The following is a 5,535-nucleotide window of genomic DNA, read 5'->3' on the forward strand; positions in this document are numbered from 1 at the left end:
ATTTTTTATTCTAATCCTTCACTCGAACTTAAAATGTGCCCCTTACTGTCAGTTTATGAACAGCTTGTTTCTATTCTGAGTAAGCTGCACCCTATTGGTAACATGAGTAGTCCAGAATATTCTGCTGAAACCTGGTTCTCCATACATGACCCACCAGAGGTATTTGTGGACTGAAGTAGCAGTAGTTGCCTTTCAATGTAAAAAAACAAAAATGCATGTAAAGTCCTTATCAAAGGGGAATTACCCTTTCATGATATCACATTTCAAACTCTATCTCAAAGTACTGCAGAAATTCCTTTAATGTATTCATTTGTTCATTTTAATTATTAAGTGTTATTTCAATGTTCTATGTGGAATTTAGCTCAATGTCTAACTTCTAAACATTAGGAAAGAACACTCAATTTGATTTGGTTTGGGATGGAAAAATATGCCATTATTTTTAAGTTTAGCATTGAAGATACAAATGCTTAATTGAATGACTATTTACTTCTCACATATTAAACATGTTTTTCCACTTAAAAAAAGCTCAATATTCAATAGATTATTTTTGGGAGTTCTTTGTATTTGGTTAACACATTTATTTGTAGTGCGAGACTTTACATCTACGTATGGAAAGTGAAGCGACCAGCTAAAACACGCATGTTGGTATTGGAACCCTTATCTGTAACGGATATGGTCAGGCTCCATATCTCATTTCTCTTGAACAGATGGTGAGGCTTTTTTTTTAAATTGTCACCTACATGTTTGTGGGAGATTCAATTTTTCTGTGCAACTGCGGTGAAATCCATCATACAAAAATCCGTTTAACCTTTTTCTTTAAAGTGATACTGACACTGGATCTTTGGGGTCTGCTCTATAAACCAGCACTGAAATCTACAATAGAGTGAACACTGGGCAGCTTAAAACAGAAAATAGAAAGACTGCTTTCCTCCTGGACTGTTGAGATGGCAGCCACCTCGAAGTGTGAAAATCATAATAATCCAGGCTTCAATACTAATATATAAATATCAAAATTAGGCAAATAATAAGTGCCCCATTTAAGATCGTTTTGCTGAAACTGCACAAATTTACTAATCACAAAAGGTTTTTGTGGTGAAAAAAATCTTGTCTTCGTAAGTTTGCCTGAGCAGCCTTTTGTAACAAAGATATCAGCAGATTTGAATGAGCGATTCTATAACATACTAAAAGTTAATTTAAAGATGAACCACCCCCAAGCACACTGCCATTTAGTTTAGAACTCACATTTATGTAATTTCTACCCAAGTGCATAACCTTGCACTCTTCTACATTGAACCTTATTTGCCAGTCAAATCTCTCTGCAAAATAACCAGGTAGGGGACCTTTTATCCAGGGACCTGAGGTTTTCTGAAAAGCAGGAAGGAGTGTTCTGGCTATTATGTTAGACAACCAGTCACTCCAGCCTTTATACATTACATTTTTGCCTAACTAACTATATTAGAAACATTTTTTATTTTGCACAGCCAGTTTTTGTTTTTATACTGAAAAATTCCTTTAAAAATGTGGATTATTTGAATAAAATGGAATCTATTCAGAATTCAGAACTTTCGGGATAAAAGGTCTGAAGCCTATATATGCTACATGAAAATGAAATTGGTATGAGCATGGGTTACATTTGGACTCACACATCAGGATCAGGGCCTTCGCTAAGTGGAAGCATTCCCTCTAAGGCGTAGTTCAACTACAACCCTCAGGCTACTGTGCATACAAAACATCCAAATGATTGGGCGCCAGGAGGTTCTTATGATGCAAACAATAAACTGTTTATTAGTCTGAAGACAATGTCCCCAGGTTTACTCACGTACACAGATGAGGTGTTAGCACATGACACACAGTCCCATCAGGTAATAGGCAATTGCAGTATTCAGTAGCCATTCCCATACAGTGCAATGTTCAGGAAGCTGACAGCTAACCTAAAACTCTCTTCACTGAGGTCCCTGACTGGAGGCAACACACAGAGCCTCTGGGAAGCTACTCCCTTACTGCAAATCCTTGTTGGAGCTTCAGCTGCTCTTTCTCTCTATCCTATCTGCCTTTCTCTCCTAGAGAGACTATGAAAAGTCTGCCCTAGTATATCTGTTCCTCATTCACAGGGTTTCCTGGTCCCCGACTTGGACACATGACTTCTTCTGGCCTATTGCACTCAGTCCCCCTGAGCACATCCAGCTGGAATCACATCCAGAGGCGAAAGAGGAAGTGGCCACTCCCTGCAAACACTATAGTGCAGTGTGGCAGGAAGTTTTCATTACAATGACCAATAACACTTGACCAATAACACTGAGCTACACAGGATTTTGCCTGGTATCTGAGAAAAGGGTAGGGCCTTAAAGGAATTGTTCAGTATAAAAATAAAAACTGGGTAAATAGACAGGTTGTGCAAAATAAATAATGTTTCTAATATAGTTAGTTAGCCAAAAATGTAATGTATAAAGACTGGAGTGATTTGATGTATAACAAGTCAGTCACAACTCTACTTCCTGCTTTTCAGCTCTCTTGGTTTACACTGACTGGTTGCCCTGGTTACCAGGCAGTAACCAATCAGAGACTTGAGGGGGGGGGCACATGGGTCATATCTGTTGCTTTTGAATCTGAGCTGAATGCTGAGGGTCAATTACAAACTCACTGAACAGAAATGTACCATGTGGCCCCCCTTCAAGTCGCTGACTAACTCAGAGTTATAGAGCTGAAAAGCAGGAAGTTGGATTCTGGCTATTATGTTAGACATCCAGTCACTCCAGCCTTTATACATTACATTTTTGGCTAACTAAGTATATTAGAAACATTTTTTATTTTGCGCAGCCTATCTATTTACCCAGTTTTTATTTTCACACTGAACTATTCCTTTAAAGCCATAGGGGCAGAGTAACCCCTATGGGCAGAGTAACCCCTATGGGCCCCTACACAAATATTACACCTCATGAAGAGTGCCCCAAACTGCTATGTGTGTGCTGAAATAACATAAATCAATGTATAGAAAAAAAAAACAGTCACACTCTATAGGTTAAGTGACATCCATAAAGTATCAGGCTGGTAATAAAGTGCTTTAAGCTTTTTAAATGCTAATCCAAAGGGTTTTTTTACAATGGGATGTGTGCATTAACACACAGGTATTTAATAGAGTGATATCTGTGCAAAATAACCAACACTTGCCAGTTATACAGAACAAAAGATATATAACCACACATATTATTAGTGTATGTATAACTGCTGACCTTGGTAGACTCTGTTCTACACTCACAGTACAAGTATACTCAACTAAATGATAACTCGGTTTACTCCCTGTAGAATTCTTTGATTATACTTTCTTTGATTATACTTAAACTTCTTAAAGGGATGGCTTTTAGTATGTTATAGAATGGCTAATTCTAAGCAACTTTTCAGTTGGTCTTCGTTTTTTCTCTTTTGTAGGTTTTGATGTGGCTTCTTCTTCTGCACTTTCCAATTTCAAATGGGGGCCAGTTACTCCCATCTAAATGAAACAAATGCTCTGTAACACTACAAATTTATCGTTACTGCTACTTTGTATTAATCGTCTTTCTATTCGGGCCTCTAGGGCCCACATTACTCTAGCAACCAGATGGCTGAAATTGCAAACTGGAAAGCTGCTGAATAAAAAGCTAGAAAACTCAAAAATCACAAATAATAAACAACCAATTACAAATTGTCTCAGAATATCCCTCTCTACATCATACTAAACGTTAATTTACAGGTGAACAAATCATTTAATTGTTTATTAAGACCAGTGAGCTTTGAAAGAAGTTAAATGTTCTTGTTTGATGTCATAGGTTAAATCAGTGGAGAATATATACAAGATATACTGTATGTCTGTAATGGGTTCTCTCTAAACCCCTAGTGAATATGGCCAAATGGTCTGGTCCCTCCCCTCTGTGGGAGAGGAAAGATCTCTGTCACTGTTCCGGTAATCAAATAGTATAATATTCTGTTCTAGAGGTTACATTTTACTCTGCAATACATTGTATACTGTAAATGTAAGGTGGCTGAACTTAAGTAATGTTATGTTCCCCTATAGTATCAGAAAGTTAATCAGCAGTGAGTAATCATATATGTAGGGGTTTTGAATGGTACTGAACTTGCTCATATAGGATACATTATGGGGCAGATTTATCAAGGGTCGAATTTCGAATTCAAAAAGACCAACTAAAATTAAGTCAAAGTTTTTTTGGGTCGAATAGGTCAGTTTTCGATCAAATAGGTCCGTATTTGTCCGAATTCGAAAAGTTGGAATCGAAGGAATAGCGCATTTGATCAAATTCGATTCGAAGTTTTTCCCCAAAAAAACCTTAGATTTTTCCACCAATTGACTCCAAATAGGTTATAGGAGGTCCCCCATAGGCTAAAACAGCAATTCAGCAGGTTTTAGATGGCGAATGGTCGAAGTCGTATTTTTAAAGAGAGAGTACATGACAAATTTCGATATTCGAATTTTCTATTTGAAGCTCTGACCCACATCCACTTTACTTGTTGGTTGCTCTGTATGTAAATTGATAAATTCATTGTTGTTAGTTTTGTCTGTAAACCTTTATGCATGCACTCATTTATTGTAAAGAGAGGCGTAACTACAAGGGGTGCAATCGCACCTGGGCCCGCACCCCCTTGGGGCCCTGCAGAGTCCAGACACTTGCACCGATGCAAAGGAACACAGAATACTGCAGGGGGGTGGGTGCACCCAGGCCCGACCTTCCTTAGTTACTTTACTGATTGAACAGTGCTGTAGAATATGCTGGCACTTTATAAATACATGTTAATAATAATACATTTCTAATCTAGCTTTGTTTTTTTATTAGTACAGGTATGGGACCTGTTATCCAGAATGCTCGGGACCTGGGGTTTTCCGGATAACGGATCTTTCCGTAATATGAGTCTTCTTAAGTCTACTAGAAATTAATTTAAACATTAAATAAACCCAATAGGCTGGTTTTGCTTTCAATAAGGATTAATTATATCTTAGTTGGGATCAAGTACAAGCTGCTGTTTATTACAGAGAAAAAGGAAAATCATTTTTAAAAATTTTGGATTATTTGGATAAAATGGAGTCTATGTAATTCGGAGCTTTCTGGATATCGGGTTTCCGGATAAGGGATCCTATACCTGTACAAAAAACAGGCGCCTTGGGGAACACAAAACTAAAAGACATGAGTTTATAAGTAATTATAACCCTAATAACATATTAGAAGAAAAAGTAATTCTAAGAGTTCTAAAGTTTCAACATCAGTTGTAAATGCAATTGCCATTGAAAGCATTTTGTTCATTGCTGCACTGCTGGTTCTGAGTTCAGACAATGTAGCAAATGCTAGTTCCCACAGTGCCCCGCATGCTGCTTCACAAGACAACTGTTAAATTACAGCAGTGCACTAGTTAGAACCATCCAATCATCATTTTGTTTCCAGTGTGTTATGTTTTTTAAAAATAATCTGGGGAAAGAGTTAACCTGGTGTTAGTTCCGCCCCTTATTATAATAAAAGGCTGTCTCTGATACTGGTTAAGGAGTGCACTGCC

General features: G+C 37.6%; 1 protein-coding gene across 1 annotated transcript in view; it reads left to right on the top strand.

Moving 5' to 3' along the window:
* The window catches only part of XB5762037.L (uncharacterized XB5762037 L homeolog), a gene marked incomplete at its 5' end in the record, with an annotated part of 583,381 nt that overhangs the window by 473,402 nt on the left and 104,444 nt on the right, over positions 1-5,535 (top strand).

The sequence above is a fragment of the Xenopus laevis genome, chromosome 8L (assembly GCF_017654675.1).
Source record: "Xenopus laevis strain J_2021 chromosome 8L, Xenopus_laevis_v10.1, whole genome shotgun sequence".
In the NCBI taxonomy this organism is placed as follows: Eukaryota; Metazoa; Chordata; class Amphibia; order Anura; family Pipidae; genus Xenopus; species Xenopus laevis.